Source organism: Ascaphus truei, chromosome 9 (genome assembly GCF_040206685.1).
Source record: "Ascaphus truei isolate aAscTru1 chromosome 9, aAscTru1.hap1, whole genome shotgun sequence".
NCBI classification, from domain to species: Eukaryota; Metazoa; Chordata; class Amphibia; order Anura; family Ascaphidae; genus Ascaphus; species Ascaphus truei.
Window position 1 is genome coordinate 34,224,571 of NC_134491.1, and position 23,272 is coordinate 34,247,842.

The window sequence follows — 23,272 nt, forward strand, 5'->3', positions numbered from 1 at the left end:
AGCAGTCCCCACAGATGCGGCAAGTGGCCGGCTGGGATCAGTGTATACGAAATAGTAAATAGTCCCGTATATAGAATAGTGAGTGATAACAGATAAAACTGGACAATATCACGTCCACATGGCACTCCCTACGCGTTTCATCTTGAAAGACTTCATCAGGGGTAATAGCATAGATGTAAGGCATAGTTTTATAGTAGATTAGACCAATCAAAACACAGAGAAACATCAATTGCTAATTGGATACCAGATGTCTACAAGGGAATAAATTTAACCCTTATACTATCCAAATTGCAAGGGCTGGAATGAACATCAGTAATAAGGGAAATACAACAATGAAATCCTATATACAACCAAATAAACATATTAATATAATATCAGTATACAAATCACTAAAAAATATGCATATACATAATGAATTATAATTAATACTATTAATATAATCAATATAAAAATATAATAATAATACGACATAGGCTGAATAAATAATAAACAGATATATTATAAGATAAATAAATAATAACAAATACTTAATGAATAGTAAACCTATAAATTAATAGAATGTACCTAAAGATTATAACAAAGGAGAGATTCAAAGAGACCAGAGGATGGACAATAATGGTATCATAATCAAATAAGAGGGGAAAGGGGGGGGATGGGGGGAGGGGAAGGGAGGGGAAGGAAAGGGGGAGGGAAAGGGGGGAGGGGGAAGGGAAAAATGCATTGGGGGAGGAAAAGGAAAAGGGGAGAAGGGGAAAGGAGGAAGGGGGGGGAAAGGGGAAGAATTGTGAGGGGAGGAGGGGGAAGGGAGGGAGGGAGGAGAAAGGGGGGGGGAAGAAAATGAGGATGATAATAAACATAACAGTATACAAATTACAAAATAAACAATAATCAGTATATATAAGAGAGAATGTGAAGGAATCATGATCAATGATGGTCACACGAGCGAAGCTGATATACCCATATATAGATGAAAACTAGATGCACAATGTAATATTGGTATATTTGGGTTAAAATTAATAACACCGTATCTAAAGAAATGTCAAAGGGACTATCAAATTGACCACTTGAGCTAGTGTGGTATACGTAAGTCATCACGGAGGGAACGAAGTACATCGTTCAACCCAGACCTCCGTGAGGACCCGCACCCCAACAACAAGCACAAATTAAGTCATTATACTACTGTACTAATATCAATTGTGTCATTGAGACCCCCCGGATACAATGTACCAAGTACATATATCCAGTAGGTCTCTCTGACACATAATTTCTTGAACCTATCACCCTCCGATGTGGAAGGTGGAATGGACTCGATTCCAAAGATGGACAAAGAGCAGGGATCCTTATTATGTGTATTGTCAAAATGACGTGATAGGCAATGTGACTGGAGACCATGTTTAACATTTCTACGGTGTTCGAGAAACCTAGTACTTAGAGTTCTCGAAGTGCGGCCCACATATTGTAGACCGCAACGACAAGTGATGAGATATATAACATAAGTACTAAGACAATTTATGTCGTTTTTTATCTCATGTACAGAACCGTTAGAAAAAGATTTAAAATAATTAATCTTCTTTTTATGCCCACAAGTGATACATCTATTTCTACCACAAGGGAAATTGCCCCTTGTTAAGATATTACTAGATGTAACAGAATGTAAATCAGTGACAGATTTAAGTCTACTTGGGGCTATCATGGTCTTCAGAACCTTGCTTTTTTAAAGACAATAGGAGCTCACGTTTGTACTTTAGAGCCTATAATAGGGTCATTTGGAATAATATTCCAGTGTCTATTAATAATGTGTTTAACCTGATAGGCCAACTTATTATACTTTGTAATAAACTTCGGAAATGAATGTAAAGGATTCTGACTAGATCTGTCCATCGATGAATCGAGCCCAGCAAAATCAGATCTGGTCCTGGACCTCTCAAGTAAGGCACTCCTATCAATGGATTTAGCATCATCAAACGCCTTCTGCACAACTGTTCTGTCATAACCCTTTTGAAGAAACTTATTGGTTAGAGCCTCTCCCTGGGCACCGAAATCCGAGTTCAGGGAACAATTTTGACGGATCCTAAAGAATTGGCTTCTTGGGATGTTATTTAACCACTTCTTATAGTGGTTGCTACCGTACTACAGGTACCCTTTGGTAGAGACAGGCTTAAAGTGTGTTTTACTATGTATCCGCATGTCAGCCCTATCAATGAACAGCTCAAGATCTAAAAATACCATCGTATCCGGATGTATAAAATGGGTAAATTTCAAACCCATATCATTGACATTAAATGAATCTAATATGTCTTTCAGTTGGTCCCTCTCACCATCCCAAATCATAATAATATCATCGATGAAACGATCATAGAAAACCAGACCCGCCACCAGCCGTGTGTTCCCCCAAACATGGATGTTCTCCCATAACCCCATGAAGAGGTTAGCATAACTGGGGGCAAATCTGGTACCCATGGCCGTTCCACACGTTTGTAAATAAAAAAAAAATAATAATAAAATATATATATATATATATATAAACCTTACCTTCCATCCACCCATAACTCCCTCCCTCCCTTGCGCTCTCTCTAAACTACAGGGCTCGTGTCCTCTTCCTGGCAGGCGAACATGGCTGGGGCCTCTGCCTCATGTCCGTGTTGGAGGAGGGGTCAAGCCTCCTGTCAGAGGTGGATGGGGCCTTTTTTTTTGCTTAATCCCCCAACCACTTTTTTTTTGTTTGCATTTTTTAAAAACAATTCTTTATATTAACATTTTATTGTTCTAAAACTTTGCATACAAAGAAGTGGGTGTATTTGTTTATGCCATACAGTAGGTCTGCATATAGATGATTTGGTGGGAATTGGGTGAAGTATTGTTAACCTCGGTCTTGTGTTCAGATAATGTGTCACGTTTGCAAATACCAGTATCTTTACTTCTGCGTAAATGCAAATAATGGTTGTTGGTTCCTTTTATAAAGCGTACTTGGCGAGTTTGGCTATTTTCTTTAATATATTTTGATATATGGATATTACAAACACATTTGTAATATTTAGATTGGTTAAATGGTGGCAGTAGGCCACGCCAAGCTATCATATTTTGTTAGGTAAGTTCATTTGAATAAACTGTCAATGTTCTCTTTGTAATTACGAAGCTATGTTTTTTTTTTAATGCAGCACATATTGAAGCCTTTTATGGGTGCACTTAGGCTTGGGGAGTTCACATCAACATTACAGACTGTAAAGACTTCTCTACAAACCAGTGTTGTTTTAGGGATTTGAGCCTACATACAAATGTAGTCAGACTTACTTTACCCGGGGAACATTGGAAGAATAGCAAAACACTAACTCCCGGGATAGTAAAACGATGACTGTCTGCCAAATGCCCCCCCCCCCCCCTCACCCTCCCCTCCACACCCACACACAGACTTTCTCGCTTCCAGGGGAAACCGCGGGATCCGGATTGTGAGCTTCCCCAACAGCAAGAACAGTGAGGTTAGTGGCTACATCTGTATGTGAGTCAAAAACTGATCAGTTTGGAAAGTGCTGCTATGAAAGTAGCGTGTTGGTTGTTCACATGTGTTTATTTATTTGTTTTTTTTAGGTAATGTTGATTTTTGTGTTTGGTTTCCGGCAAGATCTCATGTAGCTGCGAACCATAGACAATTTTCCCTTTTTTGTTGCAAGCGATTCTCCACGCATTCTCAATGTATAATGCGGTTTAGTTGATATGTTAACACCCATCCAGACAATGAAAAATGACTTTTTCTGAAGAAGAGAGAGAGCAAGAGAGAGATTGAGAGATGGATTCCTTGTTTTTTTTTTTACTGCTTCTGTATGGTGCTACATGCCAGGCTGTGCCCTTATCAGCTAAGGGTATAACTTAATTGTTTGTTATTGCTAGGAGTACATTTAAGAAAGGCTGGTGTGCAGAGCAGAGGTTGCAAGCTTCGGCTAGTCCCTGAGCTTTAAGAATTTGGACAGGCAGTCTGGCAGTAACATTTTTTGAGTTCTAAATCGTTTAGTTTAATAAAGCTGTGACCTTGTTCACTCAATTATGGTTGCCTGTATTTATTTTGGGTTTAGATGGGCCTTTTCAGTCAAAAATGAACAATTCACAATTTTTATTCAAACACCTGTAAAATGATCTGTTAACTTTTACCCTCAACATATAATGATTTCAAAGCCCCAAATGAACTACGAAACTCATTTCAGGATATACAGGTCTATGTCTACTTATATTTAACAAACATAATCGAAAACAAGATTATGAGTATCTAATACTGATAATAAAGACTGCATTAAAAAACGTATATATACATTCCATGGTTGCCATCAATGAAATTCCCATAAAAACGCTATCTTTTTTATATATGAGTAATTTGCCTTAGCCAGAAGTTCAATCACAGCTTAAGTCAGCAGGGATTTCTTCAACTTAGGTAACAAAATGTACTAGAAGGAAGTACTAAGGTTGACTGACTTTCAATTTCGTATTATTTTCCGTTGCTGTCTTTTCGCTTTCAGTATTTGCAGCGTACAGGGAGAAAACTTCAAAAATAATTATTGCAAGGCTACTAGCCAAAACATATTTCACTCTTGAAATACAACCGGCATTTCATTAAGAAACATATACATTGATCTGACTTTATAGCAAAGAGATTCTGCATTGAATAGTTGTTGTCATCTTTCTTGCAGTTGATGCAAAAGCATAGTCCTGGAGGGGATTTCATTTGCATGCTGCTGAACAGCTTGATGCTCTCAACTGGAGCAAAGAAAAGCAAAACACACGGCAAACCATCTGATTACATATTGTAGCAGCGGTTGAAATTGGGAGACAGAAAGATTTCCATTCCACTTCACTTGCTTACAATTCACTTTGAGAAGCAGAAAGAGAATGAAGAGTATGCAAATGAAACCGTTCAAAACATACATTCTAAGAAATAACATAGTATATACTGTAGCTATGTAGTGCATACATGTAACTTTGTTATGCACCCAGTCCCTGCATGCTAATATTGTAATTTGATCAAAAAGTGTTCAGGTTAATAGAGATTTGCGAATTTGCCAAGATTAGCTTCGCAACTGTTTTTCACTCAACTTTTTTAAAAAGTTGAAAAAAAAACATTCGGGCAGAAAGTTCTCAACATTTTGCAGGATCTTGCCTAACTTTTTGTGCAATTAGTAAATTTCACGACTGAATCTATATTCAAGCAACATCCAGGCACTGAAATAGGGCTTTCTCTCTTTCAAAAAACATATCTAACGCTTTTGAATTGAGTTTGTTTTTTACCAGGTGAACTGCTTGCAAACATGTCAAACTGTACACATTTTTCTTTGGCAGACAAAGGGTGCTTTTTGCTTGGTACACTAACTTGGGCTAAAAGAACTGACGTCGCAAGACTTAACCCTGTCTGTAATGATTTTCATGCAATTACTTTAGTCATTAGATACGAATCTCACCCTTACACCTCCTAATTTAGCCTGTGTATGTCACGGAATGTTGCCTTCCAGTAAATGGAGTTAGTGTGCTAAGTTCCACTGGTTGTTATAAAATAGACAAACTCCCCCCTCAACAACCATTCTCAGTGTCCCTGGTGCTATCTCTAAAACACCCAGAGAAGTGTTCAGCGAGGAAGAGAATTGGGCGTTTTTGGGGTACGGTAGCAGTATTGAAAAGAAAATAGGTAAAGTAGGAGTGAGTCCGCTAATAATAATCTTACTGTAGCTAATATGTTGCTCCTGCTTAGTCCTCTACATTACGACAGTAATGTTCACAAGTTTGTGGGAGTTAAGTTGCGTCCTGCCGGCCTACCAGTCGCACTACCACTTTTACAGGCTCCTAAAGATAATCCTGATGTCAGACATCCAGAGACACACCCGGTGAGCGTTTTGCATGTACAACACGCTTCTTTCGGGGTAACCAGATTCAGATCATCGAGGGGGTTTAAGTAGTGTTCTGTTGTCATGGAAATACATCATTATTAAACCCTTCATGCCACTGAACAATGTAGCTAAAGCCATCACAGCAATTCGAGTTAAACCCCAAATTGATAATAAAGAAACCTCCCATTAAAATGGCTGTACTGTAGTTCTACCCTCATTCATGTACTGTACAAATGTAATTTCTTTAGCAGATCTTAAAAACACCACTTAAAAGTACATAAAAGTATTGACTGGATGTTTGGTCTATCGTATCATTCTAATCATGTCCATTTAAGATCGCTTTTTGTCGGGCCCAAATATAAGATACAGATGTAGCAAGATTTACAGTCCCCGGCATCATAGACAAACAAGAAAAAAAAGTCAGCGGCGCTGGGGACAGTGTTTGCCGCAATGAAGGGTCCATGTTTCTGAATGGGACACCTTCGGTTCTGTGACTGCTAATCGCAGGGGCTCTGGAGTCCTAGGTTTGCTACATCTGTAGCTAGAGTGATGGCACTTATCTCATAGTTAATAATATACTGCAGGATTCACGCTAACATCTGTACATTCAGTATATCAATACCTTCAGCCATATTCTCTACCTAAATAACATTTTTAAACAAAAATATTCACTACAATGTTATAGTCATAATGATTTCTTCTCAACCACATTCTTATGTGAAACTAATACTGTGCTGTATGCAGGACCGCATTTCCCGATAGGCCCACTAAGCCCGGGCCTAGGACAGCAAAATCAGGGGGTTGTTGGGGAGGGCGGCATCTTGCCAGCTCCGGAAGATTTTATAAGGCTGGTGCTCCGTCGCCACTCTCCTCCAGCTTCGTGGGATCATTTGACGCCATAACGTCAAATGGCGATGTATTGGCATGATAATGCAACGTCATCGCATCACGTTGCCGTGACAATGCGTCGCCACGTGATGTCGCGGCTTCATTTGATGCCATGTAGCATCGCAGCATCATTTAATGCTGTGACGCTTGAGGAGGAGGGCAGCGGTAAAAAGGTGAGTGCCTAAGGGCACAACATTTGTAATACCAGCCATGGCTGTACAGTATGTGGGTTCAAGAGAAATGCATACATTATTTGTGTGCTTTTAAATAGTGCACATACTATAAATGCATGTACAGTACAGTATGCATCATGGCTGGTTTAACATTTGTCTATGCATGCACAGCACACATTAAAGTCATTCATGTCAGCACACATATTCAAGATTTCCTTTGTGACTTATTTATTAATCATATACACCTAAACACCCTTCAACCCCACCCATCACCTCCATCATGCATATTCTAAAAGAAAAGATCAGTTTTAGGGCATTTTAGGCAATAAAACACTATGTTTTATATAATAACTATATTTTTATATATATTTATATTTATATATTTTATATATGACTATAATTAACTATGTGAACTATTTTGGATACAGTAACTTGGCTTTCTGTTGGGTTTGTGTGGGTGAGGGGAGAGAGCTCCAGTATGTGTGACCAATTAATCAGCATAGATTAGAAAACTCATTGCTTTAATGACACAGCTGGTGACTTTACCTAAAAATGGTGATTCAGACAGTGGTGTGTTGGTGCAAACAGAGATCAAAACAAAAGCGTGCTAAGCACCATCAATTTAACAGTCTACACAGCTTTACACCTTCCAATTAAACACCTCTCATGTCTGCTCTGCGCTTTTTGTTTATCCTAATACAGTACCAAAAAAAACAGACAGTTGAAAAATAATATTTATTCATTGAAGTAAGATAGTATTGTGCAGTTACTTTAACTATAAGGTAAATATCATGCAAGAGTACGTTTACCTGTGCATGGAAACATTATAGGGTCAAACATTATAGGGTTAATACTGATTATCATGTGCAAACTGGTCCGTGGATTTCCTTGGATCAATCTTAAAAAGAGTGATTCGCGTTATGTGGATTTTTTAAATTATTCTTATTACCAATACACTCTGTGGATTCCGCAACCCATGGACGGAATAAGAATCCACCAACAAATGGCTGAATCTCTGTATTGGAGGCTTCAAATCCATCAAGGGATTGTATCCAATGGCCACGGAAGTGGTTATTACTTGACCATTATTGCCCATTGGGTTTATTTTAGTATTGTTAAACAATAAAAGTGCATGAGAACAATGGCATTCAGCAGCAGCAGCAGCAGCAGCAGCAGCAGCAGCAGCAGCAGCAGCAGCAGCAGCAGCAGCAGCAGCAGCAGCAGCAGCAGCAGCAGCAGCAGCAGCAGCAGCAGCAGCAGCAGCAGCAGCAGCAGTAGCAGCAAGATTTTACTTAGACATGCACTTTATGTGTGCAGAGTTTTAAAGAAAAGGCCCTCACAGTATCTAATGTGTTATCACAATGACAGAATGTGCGAGTGTTTGCTAACTCCAGCACACTGAGGTTGGGTTTGTTGCGGGGGATAACAGTTCCAACTTAGTTGCAGCACTAAAATAAGACAACATGTGTACTTTATGTATAACTACCGTGAAGTGCTATGTACATTTATGGCGCTATATAATAAAGACATACAATACAATACAACATGATATACATTCCATTTTTTGCAATAATAGTTGTCTGCCTGTCTCCAGTATAAGTGCTCATGTCAGGGATGTTTTTAAATAGCAAAACTAGTACCAGTGGTGATACTGGCCAGTGTGTGGCATTGGCACAGCTCTTGGCTTGTTGTCTTTATTAATATATTTATGTCCAACTTCTAAACCAGTTACTGTTCCTTCTCTCAATAACACACGGGTGGGAGGAAGGGCCCCAAAACAATGACATACTCCTATTTGTTAAAATGTTGCTTACAATAATAATTACACTGAGAACACTAAGTCAGCACTCTTTTGAGTGTTATATATGTATCAATTAATGCATTGGTCACTCCAGTGACTCTAATCTAGCAGCATTGAGTGACTGTCTGACTCTGAATGAGTTGAGTAATTCAGTTACAAGAATAATTAATTAACTCAACGTGTTAGAGAGGCTGACTGTCTGAGATAAACTAACCCAAGTGAAGCTTTGTGGCTGCATAATGAGTCACAGTCTCAGACTGACTTGCCAGTTGCCCCCGAGTAGAGATGCGCGAACCATCCTAAAACTGATCCGTGGATTTCCGCGGCTGGTTATACCTAAATCCAATCCACACACCAAAAGATGTCTGATATTGAGTGCTAAAAAACAGAGGAGAGGGGGGGATGAAGAGAAGGGGGAAGGAAGAGGGGGAAGGAGGAGGGGGAAGGCTGTGGTCACACACCGCCGTCGCTATAGCGAAAGTTGCACTTGAGTAGTGCGATTTAGCTGGCGGCAAGGGGTGGTGACATCAGCAAGGGGAAGGCACAAAAGGCAAGATGGAGATGTGATTGGCTTGCCGCCAGTCACGTGATGCGGCTGTCGCTGTGTATCACAAAATCCATTGACTACAGCGATTTTGGTCTCCCTGTCACTACGCAGCACCGTCGCGGTCGCCTATGGCCACCCGCGACAGACTACATGTACTTGTTTTGGCGCTGCTCGTCATCGTCATCATCATTATTAAAAGCGCAGCCTTACACAGACAGGACTCTGTCAGATCTGAGCGCACACATTCAGAGAGAGAGGGAGAGCTAGAAAGTATAATCAAAGTCCAATGTACAGTAATGCCTCACGACGAATTTGATCTCAGACTCCTACATACACCAAGATAAAAACATAAGGCTTATCCCCAAAAATACTTGGGAGTGAGTGGTCATTACTGCAGCAAGGTCATACAACTGTTCCTCATGTAGCCATGTGTAAAATTGGTGTACATATCTCTTTCTCATGCTGGCAGTAAACCTGGTAAGTATGCAGGGTTGCCAGTAATGATCATGGAGGTTTGCCCTCAAACCCTGGTAAGGTGTCATATGTCTCAAAGGAAGTGACAACATGCTTGGTGTCCACCCTTAGTGACATCAGAGATGTGCCTGTTCCTGAGGTAATATAAGACACAGCACTGGCTAAAGTTAGTTCAGTTCCTGTTGTTGTGCTGCCTCTGTTCAGTAAGAGGCACGTGAAGGTCTGCAACAATGTTGCAGTAGTCTCATGCTAGCTGTGAGTCTGTGCAGCTAGAAGCAGACAGAGAAGCTGCTGAATCTCTCTAAGGGGAGAGGTGGAAAGCAACTCCATTAGGAGAAGGAGGAACTTTCCAGATGGGGTGAAGCAAAGGAATGAGCGGCTAAGCTAATAGCTGTGAGGCATACCACCATGTCAATAAAGATGACCTTGAATAAAGACACTTCACTGTGTGAGTCTGGGATTACTCTGCAGAGGAAGGCACCACAGAGGAGTTCCTCATCAGAATCATCCCCATGCAGACGCAGGGATCCTGATGAGGTGGAGGCGCTGCACTGTATCTAGGTAGGACTCAAGTACACTATCTCAGCTGCCTGTCTGGGTTGGCAATCCACACACACCATCATGCGGGAGACTCAGGAGTCCTGTTGCCAACAGGTGCACCACCAGACACTACACTGTAATGGGGACTGGTTAGACCACAGGGGCCAATGTGAGATTGGGTGGGTCAGGCTAGGCCAGAAAATCCGTTACACTCATAATTAATGATAATTTTGTAGCATTGAAAGAGTGTATAGGAAGAAGAGGTGGTATGGGTGGCTTACAAAACAACTGTCGCTTTTCTTACACAAAACCACGACAAGGCAGACCCTGTTTGCAAGTCCTATCACTACCAGATAAAATAGTAATATACCTCTATTAGGATTAATCCTAATAGAGGTATATTACTATTTTATCTGGTAGTGTTAGGACTTGCAAACAGGGTCTGCCTTGTCGTGGCTCGCAAGCTTACAATGCTTTGGCTAAAGGGTTTAACTAAATGACCCTTTTTCAAGAGAATATATAAGTATTTTACTGTGTATTTTTGTCATGTTGGATGTAGTATTGGGCTTCTCTGTTGTCTGTTGCTTTTCTTACATAGTACTATACAGAACATGCATACTGTAGCAATAGCCTCAGAATGTATTAAATGTAGTTTACCTACACACTAGCATCATCTATCGTTATATCACAGAGCTACGGAAGCCGCAAGGCACCACTGGCAGCTGCGACATGCAATTAAGTGCAGAAGAATTTCACTCTTTTCCCTGCGCTCATGGGGACATTAACTCTTGCTATATCTGTATGCACATATCTATTGGTTAACATACAGAATGAATGCTCAAATTTAAAAGAATCTAAATAATAGCCAGTGAGTTACCAAAAGTTATTTGACATCGATATTTCTACAAAAAAAGAAAATACTGTACATATATCTACTGTGTATCGATTGATTAGTGGAGAGAGATCATGTTTAGAATAATAGGCTGAACAAAATAGTTAGTGTAGTTCCAATGATAGGTGGGTACAGAGTGTGCTTTTGAGTGTGAGGTAGAGAGAAATATTTCAGCTGCCAGATCTTGCTCTGAAAATGTTGAGCTATCTTTTGGAACATCTTTCAGCCCTTGAATGTGATTCATGAGATGTGACCCAGGGTGATTCGGTCTTATTTTTTTGGCAGCAAAAATCTTACTCTTAACATACTGTAGTTTTAGTGTCTGTGCCTCTTCTGCTGACTGGTTCATTATACCATATGGGAATACTGGGTAATCACAATTTTATTTTTTAAGAGTACAGTACTAACACAAATGTACAATGGTTTATGTGGTAAGAGGCTCCCATCTGGTAGAACTGATGAGCATGTGTAACATCAATAAGTTTGTGATATGAGGTCAATGTATTCCACCTCTGATTTTTTTTTAATAACTTACACTTTAGTACTGTCCTGCCTGAGAAAGCTGAAGAGAGGGAAATGTACATGAGGTCAGAAAGTAAAGAATCAAGTTGAAGCTAGTTTACAAACAGAAAACCTTTTTTTGTTTTAATACTCATTTTTAAGAAGAACTATTCATCCCAAGAGCAGTACAAACTGCACAGTAGATATTTAAAAAAAAAAAATAAAGGTTGGACATCTTTTTAGAAAGGAAAGGTATACAGGGATATACCAAATAAGTAAACATGGGAAGGATGTTGATCCAGGGAGAAATCAGGGTAATTGGAGTAAGGAAGATATTTATTTTTCTCCTATTAAAAATAATTGGATGATGTTTCACTGGGATTTTTGTTTGCCTTCTTCTGGATCAAAATACTATAAATACAAATATAGGATAAAGCATTTGTCATCTAAATTTAGCATAGGTTGAACTTGATGGACATTTGTATATTTTCAACCTCATCTACTGTGTAAGTATGTATGTAAGTAGATATGATTACTATCTCCAGTGTTTTGGTTTTGTGTAAGTAAATAAAATAAATCATAAAAGCATATAATCTGGGGTTGCTTTTGCCTCCGGTTTAAGTATTTCTCTAACTTAAAATCCATTAAGCCCACATTACAATAAAATAATGATGTTTACCCAATTAATACTGACCGAGTGGTATACAATAAATAAATGGGTTTATATTTGTACTGCACCGACACACTTTATTCGAGCAAATACCCAGTATGTACCTGGCAGATACCTGGAATGCGCCGCTCCTCACCTCTGACAAGCCCCGTTGTGTTTGCTTTCCCAGCCTGGGTTCATGCCTGGCTGACGGGCGGCTGATCTTTTAAATGATAATGATTAGGATTTAATAGGCTGCAATGCTTCGCGTGTCTACCAGATGGCATAAATTCATGAATTGTAATGCAGTATATATATATATATACTGTGCAGTATTGCAGCCGGTGGGAATAAAATGCTTCAATCCCTGCCTGGAAAATACCTCAATGCACTCGGGCAGAAAACAGTCACAAACCTCAATACACCCGGGTATACCCGAATTCGTGGAACTAGCCGAGCTCGAATAAAGTGTGTCGCCAGTGTATATATAAAAAAATAAAATATATTTTTCAAAATATATTTAATTTCATCATATCATAGAGAAGTTTAATAAATGTATCTTTTATATTAACCCTCTCTTTGTCCCTGCTGCATGAAAACTACATTGTGGAGGGGAAATGAAAAAACCCAGTTGCCAATAACTGATCAAGCAATATATTTCCTCCCTGGGCCCATAGCTGAATAAAAACAACGTTTTACAATGGCCTGGTGAGAGAGGACCACGTCGTTGTTAAGATTACTCCAAGTGTCAGATGTTCGGGGAGGTGGAGGGGGTCTCGGATTTTGCTTCCCTAAATTCTCCCATGTCTACTTTATTATTAAAATCTTTTTTTTTTTTTTATACTATTCAAAATTATGCTTTGGAGAGCATTGCGCACAGTTTTTAGCTCTAATTAGTGTACCCTTATTCGCAGCTGCAGTTTCAAGGTAGACCCCAGCCACTATCTTTTTATGAAGTGACAAGCCGCGTTTGTGAGATTTCACTGCCGCTGCATTTCCCTTGATGTAGTGCGGTTTCAGGAACCCAGTTAAGGCTACATCTGTGCTTTATATGCTTTGCCTGCTAGCTCACTGAACTTCGAAAGTATCTCCCAACATCAGCAGGCAGGGCCTGAGTTTTTCTAGCCACATAAACATACTTATTGAATTGAGCTGGATTGACTGAAAGACTAGCAGTCATTTTGTGTAGTGTTTCACCTTACTTTGTTTTGTTGTCTGTGTATATTTCAGAGTGGAATGCTTGTGGGTACTGTAATTCCTTGGGATGGAAACTCGAAAAGCATACTATAGAAAAGAAAAAGAGGAGCACTCCTGTTTCTAATGCAATTTTCAGTGATTTATTTTGCCCTACCACAGTGGCACGGTGAAAGAAATCACTGGAAATTGCATTAGAAACTAAAGTGCTGCTCTTTTTATTCTTTATATAACCCATCTTAAATATAACAGGACAACAACAATTGTGTCAGTCTGGCTCTGCAATGGGTACAGCCAATCCCTTAGTTAAGCAAGATTTTGCATCTACAACTGGCCTCTCTGTATTGTGAGCATTAGTACTGTCTATCCTATGCGTTCCTGGTATTGGATTTTCTGTTGCTGATTTCTGTTGAATAAAAGATACCTAATATTGGAGTCTGTTGTGCCAGCATCTCTCCGTGTGTGCCTGCCATACATGACATTTGGCTAACAAGTGCTATACTCTAAATTGTTTCTTTTGGCTATTTGGAAATTATTGCTCAGCGAAGTATAATTGAATAGAAGAAAATGACTTTGGCAACAGTACATTAGCAGATGTCTGCCTATGGCTTGCACTACCTGAAGCAACATAAATATGCCATTGTTAGAATTAATTACATTGTAAAATCTAGCTTCACCGTGTATCTGTAAACCGACTAATTAGAAGGAAGTGACACAATATGCAGCATTTAAAGATTTACATTTTCTCTGTGTTAGTAGAAAGGAAAGATAGCGTTTGTAAAGCATACATTTCCTTCATATTCTATTCTAGCAATTTTAGGTGAACCATATCATTTTACCCACATGCTTTAAACCTTCATTTGAATGTGATTATGGAGAACTTTAAATTATTATCAACAGCATACAGTATATTTTGCAGTTTAAAACTACAGAACAAAAATTATACAAAAAACGACAGCTGAAGCTTTAAACTTGTGGCACATAATTAATTTCTTTATTGGAGACTTTGTCAAACAAACTATGCTATTTTGGTACCATTAATATTCTATCTGCTAATGAGTAGAGATGTGAAATATTTTTACAGACGTTTGCAAATCAGTAGAAATTCTCTTATTTCATGAACATGTTCAAAGTTCAAAACAAATGTTTGGCAAGCGCTCTGTGCATTTTAAAACTTGTTTTTTTTTATTGCATTTTTAGTAATCATTTAATGGGGTTATCAAAATCAAATAAAAGCAGCTTCATTAACTTAGCAGCTAGCTGTGCAATCGCCTATTAGAGGCGTGCAGTCAGAGTGACTTATTCAGTCTCACTCTTAGGGTCTCATGCAGTAAGCGGTGGAAAGGCACTTCTCGCCACTTTTCCGCCTAAAAAGCCTATCCGTATTCAGAAAGGGGCCAGAAAGTGGCGAGATTAAAAAAAAACGGCAGTTTTGCTGGCGGTTTTTTTTTTTCCGCCTGTGGCGGGGCGAGAAGGCACTTTCCGCCTAAAAATCCAACTTTTTCAGCCACCCTGTATTCTAGTAGAGGCGAGTAGCTAAGCGGAGCTATTCGCCTCTCTAGAATACCGTTTCGCTGGCGGATCAGCCACGCAAGAAAAAGTTGGCAAGTTGCTGCTCAGAGGCAGCGGATGAGTGGCGGATCGGCACTTAGAAAAAATTCAGGCCTTTTTCCTGGCTGGGATTGATGCCGGGGGTCTCCGGAGCTGATACCATTAATATCAGCACCGGAGCCCCCCGGCATGCATCCGAGGCAGGAAAAATGCATTTAAAGCCCACTTCATTACCTTAGCGGTTAACCGCTAAGGCAATGAAGGGGTTAAAGAGCCGCGCCAGGTTTATTGTGGGTAGTGGGGGTGGGTGAAGGGGGTATTTGGCCCTTGTTGTTTGTTTAGGGCTTGCGGGGGGGTTGCGGGTGCACTTAACCCCTTCACGACCGTACCCACCCGCAAGCCCTAAACAAACACCATTGGGGCTAATACCCCCTTCACCCACCCCCACTACCCACAATAATAAAAAATACACACACCAGCCCCACACTAACTAAATTATATATATATATATATATATATATATATACAGTGTTCGACAAACCTATACATTTGCTCGCCCCGGGCGAGTGGATTTAACCCCCGGGCGAGTAAATATTGGCCCAAGCAGCACACGTTTGGTACTAGGTGGCGAGTAGATTTTTTTGTGTGGCGAGTAGATTTTTTGGTGATTTGTCAACCACTGTGTGTATATATATATATATATATATATATATATATATATATATATATATATATATATATATATATATATGACCCCAACAACACCTATACCCCCCTAACATACAGTATAGTCATGGGCAACATTACTATTATCCACAAATGGATAATAGTGCAGTTGTCCATTTAAAATACATACACAACAATAAAGACATTAAATACATATAGCACTCACCCATGTGCGGCTGCCACGATGAAGGCCATCCTCATCTTCATCATGCCCATGCCCCATCCGCTTCTGCAAAACAGACGCAAGAATTAAAACATCCAATGTAATGTCCCCTAACCCCTTAATCACCATAGCGGTTATTAACCGCTACAGTCATTAAGGGGTTAACCCACCATCACCCACATACCCTCCCCCACTAACCCCCCCAACCACCCTCACCCACTATCCACAGGGGAGTCCTACCAAATACCCTTGGGGCCAATACCCCCTCCCCCAGCACATACAGTACAATAATGTGCCAAATAACTATTATCCACATAGGGATAATACATTATTTGGCCATTATTAAACACATTAAATACCGTAATAAAGTAAAGAAAATTCTACTAACCTCATCAATAAGAAGGCTCCGTCACCAGCATCATCCTTGGGGTCCGTTGCCAAAATAATAAATAGCCAATACATCTCAATTACATTAACATACCAATGAACCCCTTAATCACCTTTTCGGGTACTAACCTCAAAGGTAATTAAGGGGTGAAGCCATCCTGCAATGGCAACACCACTTATACATAACATCCTCAATGAATTAAAAAACTATTTCCTACACAAATCTCATGTAATCATTCAATCTGAAGCGTCAAATGCCACTTAAAACATTGCATTTACAGTGTATACATGTAGCATAACATGTAAACTACATGTACACGCTGCAAATCAATGTTAACAATACAGTAATCCAACTCAAATAGCCTGACATCACAGGAAGTATATTATGTCATCAAATAAAGTCACCATCAATGAATTAACAGACATGAATTACATCCCTAAACAATTAAAATACCATCCATACCAATTACACAATTAACTATAGCTATCGTAACAGAGAACAAGTTCAAAACATACAAAAAAGGACACCAACAATTACAATATACTATAGCAAGGCTCTCCATAACCTACAGTACAGCATAAAGCCCAAAACTTATATCTCTCTAATAATAAAATACATTTAACACACATCTATGCATAGCAGCATAGCCACAATCATTTACAATACAGAAAATCAAGCTTTAACAACACTATCATTTCTTACCCTGTATGTATATATCTCTCTAGACATACATACATACATACATACAGTGGCAAGAAATGATATGCATAAAAAAAAATGAAGACAGAAAAAAGAAAAAAAAAAAACACATTAACATTAAATACATTTCTTTATTTAACTTACCATTACTTGCCCACACCGACTCCCGTTGATCAGCTTACTCACGAACCAATCCACGCACAGGAACCCATAAAATAAAAAAACATAAAATAATAAACATTAAAATAATAAAACACGACAATCCAGGGGTCTTCTAGTTGTAATCCATCTTCATCTGTATTCTTCTACCTTCTTCCGGGGTCATCTTGCCGTCCGGTGCCACGCCCTGGTCTTCTTTCTTCAGAGGAGGTCCTTCCTCCTCGGCGTCTGGCTTCAAAATGAGACGACATAGGCTTTTAAAGGCCTATGACGTCACATTTTCGTCATATGGTTCCCACGGCCCTGATTGGGCCGTGAAAACCATGTGTTTTGGCCGATGTAAAAAAAAATGATGACGTCACTTAAAGGCAATGACAGCACAGCCAATCAGAATGGCTTTGCTGCAATTGCCTTTAAGATGACGTCATGAAAAGACACATGGCCGGACTCACATGGTACGGCAGCCAATCAGAGCGTGGGAAGTCTATCCCTACTCTGATTGGTTCAAGTACCATGTGACAGAGGCTTGGGGGAGAAAGGATGTGACGTCATTGAAAGCCTCTGTCACATGATACTTGAACCAATCAGAGTAGGGATAGATCTCTCTCGGCTGCAAACACAACTCGGCAGGGGACTGCTTCTCGGCAGTTTCTCGCCAGGCAACCATCCCACCACCGGTTACACGCCATTTCATCAAATGGTGGTGGCTAATTAATTCGCCAGGGATTCGCCCCTTACAGCATACAGACAGTTTAACTCGCCAAAAACATGGCTAATTGCTAAACTGGCAAATGCATTTTTTCGCCGCTTACTGCATGATACCCTTAGTGTGCGTCTCTTACAGACCGGTGCAGCCCGGTAGGATTCCAACATCGCGAGTCCAGATGGAAAAATTTTGTGCCACAGCGGATTTAGGGGGTGGCAGCTTGACCGACCATAGTGCTGCATCTGTATTATGTCTGCTAATACTCTTCTATATTCGGACATTGCTACCCATTGCTTAGTTGGGTTATTTAGACCTTTCGAATTACTATATGTGAGATTATTCTCAGAATAATTCACAAGAAGGAGTCTCAGGACCAGCAACTTGGAATGCCCCTAACTGGGGTCTAACGAGATAATACGTACAGTAGTAAACTTGGTTGCTAAGGCAAAAATAATCTGGTCAAGAAACATGAATATTGGATAACCAGTGGCCAAGCACACCAAAAACTCAGGAGATCAATGAAGTGCAAAAAAGCATATCACCTTCATCTGGGATAACGGCAGGGAGAAATGACTTATATATACAGTATATTTAGTTATATTTAGTTATTTATAAAATATTTTACCAGGAAGTAATACATTGAAAGTTACCTCTCGTTTTCAAGTATGTCCACAGAGTTAAGACAAATAATACATGTTTACAAATACAGTTACATAATGAGCAGGGTATACATTATATACAAGACATTGCATGCACAGTTAAAGATAATTTGTATTATGGGCGTATGAAACAATTACAGACCACATTAAAATGTGTGACAGCCTTAGATTTGAAAGAACTTAGACTGGTGGTGGATGTAAGAGTCTCCGGTAGGTTGTTCCAGTTTTGGGGTGCACAGTAAGAGAAGGAGGAGCGGCCGGATACTTTGTTGAGCCTTGGGACCATGAACAGTCTTTTGGAGTCTGATCTCCGGATATAGTGTCCATAATTATTAACTCACCCCCCCTCCCCCAGAAGCTTATTTCCATCAATAGGGTGACAAAAGAGAGAGAGAGAGAGAGAGAGAGAGAGAGAGAGAGAGAGAGAGAGAGAGAGAGAGAGAGACAGACAGACAGACAGACAGACAGACAGACAGAGACAGACAGACAGACAAAGAGAGACACACAGAGAGACACACTTCCATTCCTGCTTGGAGGTTTGTACATACTGGAGGCATCATACGGAGGGTCTGCACTGGAGAAGACTAGTACCAGCAAGTCAATACCCTATTCCAGTAGCCAGCATTCACCTGGACCCTTTCTGTGTGTCTGATCCGCTCGATACCCACATTTGTCTGTGAGTTTTTAATCTGTAGGTACATAATCTGTAGGTTTTTAAAAATGTAAGTAAAATAAATGTTTGCACTTTGCATTTTCCTTTTCATCTTTGAGGTTACCTCAGAGGATAGCATCTATTACACATGTAGTCCGGTCCTCCCTTTAGCTCTGCTCACCTCCACTACAGGCGGGTAGCCGGTAAGGGTGCCGCCATTTTGTTTGTGCACTCGCATGCTCAGAAAAGGTTCACCATGCAAAGGTTCCAGCAGCCCCAAGGGCTGCACAACACGTGACACCGTACAGTCAATAGGGCTGCTAGAATCTCCTGAGGGGAGATTGGAACTGTGGGTGTGCTTGAAGTTTGAGCTGACGGTTAGGAGTGTGGCAGTTGGAGCTGGGACAAGGAAGGAGTAAGAATATGTGCGGATGTCAGTGGCATCTGCACTAGGCCAGATACCCCCTATTATGCCCCAGCTAGGCCCCAACTCCCACATAGTTTGTAGCTGCGATAGGGACTTGCCCCTCAGATAGGGACCCTGCCCTGCTTAACAATATTAGTGTTAGGGACACAGGAAGATGACGCACGGTGGCTGCGGCCTGTGGTCCAGGACACAGATCACCCTACATAAATAACGACATTATTTACGGTGGTACAATCCACGAGGGACCCACCCAATGTAGAGGCGAAGTATCAGCATCGCATCCATGAATCCCAGCATTGTGGCATCAGCGCGCCTTGGTGTGGCATCACCCGGCAGGTACCCAACGCATCAGTGCACCAACTCAAACACTATAGTGGGGCAGCGCTGTCACACACACCTTGGGTGGGGGAACGGAGCATTGGAGGGTATGGCCGTGCGTGGCCTGGTTGGTGGTATATATATATTCTAGGTTATTTATGTTCAGTAAAACTGTTATCTTTCATACCTGTGTGTTTTATTGTATGCGGGTCCTGTAGCGGGGTTGTTCTACATCATAGAATCCTGTACAGGTGGAGGCACTACCAACCGAACATCGACTCAGGTATACCCCAGGTTCCCGGTAGCGGAGACTCATATCTCCAGTGCACCACAGGTATTGCACCATATACGCACACCGTAGCCACACATCTCTCAGGTGGGGAAAATGCGCTACACACACATCTTGCAACAAGTATTATTTTTGAAAAGTAATAAAAAACATTTACATTTGTGAGTGCCACAGCCTTTTTTCACTGGAAACACTCTACTTTTTTTTAAACAGATTGCACTATTTGAATTCTTTTTTTTAAATCTTTAAATGCCCCGGGAGAATTTATACCAGGGTCCAATGTTGGAATAATCTGTTTAAAGACACGCTGGAAGGTCTTTACTTTTAGCTGCACACCACCCAGGATTTTGTATATATGTACTGTGCATTCATATCTTTGACACTTTTTGTATATTATTGTCACCACTGTGAAGTCATTTGCAACACCTATTTTTGTGTTTTGTGGTTTGTATGCAAAAAACAAAGCACTTACATGTCATTTGGACTAATAATTAGACTTCTTACATGATGTAATTAACTCTATGTGCACTACATTATTGATTTATATACAAGGTTATTTGGCACCAGCTAACTGTGTAATACACCAAAATCACTAATTGCTAAATCAATCAGACAAAATGTCTTCAGAAAGAAAAAAATTGAGATATAGCAGATGGGTTCAAGCTGGTGTAGTTTCCAAGGTGTTATTGATAGAACAAGTTTGCCAAAGGATTAAGCATTAATTTTCTAGATTTTGTATCATACTTTACCAATTATTAATAAATGAAAGTAGGGTAGAATTAAATGTACTACATGATTTATGGGGTGTATTTTGTGCCAGTAGAGTGTCTGTGTTGGGGTTAGTATGCACGTTTGTACATGTACAACAGTATTGTTTATGTTATTGTAAACAATGTCAACAGAAATTATTGTTAGAAATGTTTATTACACTTTCCCCTTACATGCAACTTTGAGTTACAAACTGAGGAAGTATTACTTTTTTTTAATGAATAGAAATGTTACCTTTCTGAAATGTAATTCTTTTTCACACAAAGGTAAATTACTAAGTACCATAGCATTGAACTGGGCCTGTTTCTTTTCTTTTCTTTTCTGTCTGGCCACAAGCTTTAGATGTGTGGGTCAGAGATTGTGGGGCTTATGCAGAGAGGTACTTTACAGAAAAGCGCAATGGCAATAAATGCGCCACAGAATTGCCTTTTAATTTCGTCCTATGCAGGGTACTCCGTAAGCCCTGTGTAAAGTAAATTTTAAATTTGGCGTGTTTCACTTGGCATGAAACTCGCCATGCAGAGCCGCGCGTTCGTTGCCCAGCATAAAGCCAAGTTTTGCTGGCGGCCACAATTGTACACAAGAGCGCTATCTCCCTCTGATCTTTGTTGTACTAGTAATAAACATACTTTTTTATTTTTAACACAATGGACCTCTCTCCTAAAATCATCCACGGGTCATACATTTGCCATTGATTTGGGATATGCTTGAATTACTGGGGAATATGTGAGTACTATATGTGAGTATTACCCATCAAAGTCTTGCCAAAAAAAAAATTCTAGGTTACCAGACATATTGCACTACTGTATATTGTGTTTTTTTAAATATTTTTTTGGTTACATCATCTGTGCTGCCAGCGCCCTGAACATCTATACTGAGGGATTGAGAAAACAATTCACATGCAGGGTTTGAGCTGCAATCAAAAGTTATTTTATTAATTATTAGCACTTTATGCACATTTTTATATTATTTTTTAAACAATTTTTTCCCTTTTATCAGGTGTGTATATTTTGTGGATGTGCAGAGGTGTTATTTATAATTTTTTATCTGTCACGTTAGGATTTCAAGATCACTCCTACTGTTCTATTACTATTATAGTGCTCCTGAACCTATTTGAGGTTCCTTTATTGTGATTTTTTGAAAGCACATTGGATCTTTTTAGCACATTAATGGGGTATAGAGTGCCAAGTGTAACTTACCATTCTCTATAAAAGCCTCATAGAGCATAATTCTGCAATGGAAAATGGGTCCCAGGGATGAGCTGGGGAAACAGTAAGTCAATTAATGAACAGCTGCAGTGTTATGTTGATCTCTGCTGAAGAAACAAAAAGTCTCAGGGGTGACGTTTCGGGCCCTCCTGTTCTTCTTCCTGCTCTGATGAGCTAGAGCTATAACTAGAGCTAACCCATATCTGGCTTCAGGGATCTACACTCCAGGAACACTGTCATTAGATTCCCTCTTCCATATTTTATATGCTCAGGCACTTTCCTTCAGCTTGGATTTTGACCATGGGCAGGACAATACAAGTGTAGTATAATTAATACAGTAGGTGCCAGAAACATTTCTTTAAAAATAATGGCTATTTCTTTAACAGCCCAACATAACTAAGAAAATAATTCCCTTGCAGAGGGGGGAGGAGCTCAACTAACCCACCGGGACAGGGACCTTCTCCAGTAACTAGTATCATAGAATAAAGCAACGCTGAGTGTACCTTATTACCAGATCCACAAAGCTCGTTAAGTCAGGCTCATGTTATCAAAATTAGTAAAGGACGTTAAGATCCATGAGGTTAACGCCAATCCACAGAGCTAATTATACGCAGAAGCAGCAGGCATTACTGATCTCATTAGAAGAGGTTTAACGCCATTTGAAGTGAAAACTACCTCCAGATACAGTATGCCCTATAGTAAGTACAGCACCATTAAACCCCTGCTAAACCCTATAATGGAGCTCTGGGGAAAGGCATTGTTAGAGAGAACACCCAGGGGCCTATGCTATAAGCGTTCATTAAAATAATCGCCGGGCCATTTAATTCGCCAGTTTTTGGAGCGTTGCTATCACGGTATTCAGAAAGCCTTGATTACCTGCGATAGCAAAATTCCCAAAACAGGCGAGAAGCCGGTGACGTGATGGTCGCCTCTCTGAAAGACCAATTACGGTGACTTCTTTCAGCTGCACAGAGAGAACCGCCTCGCCCTGCAAATATCTCGCCAGCGATCGCAAGATTTTTAATATACATTTTAG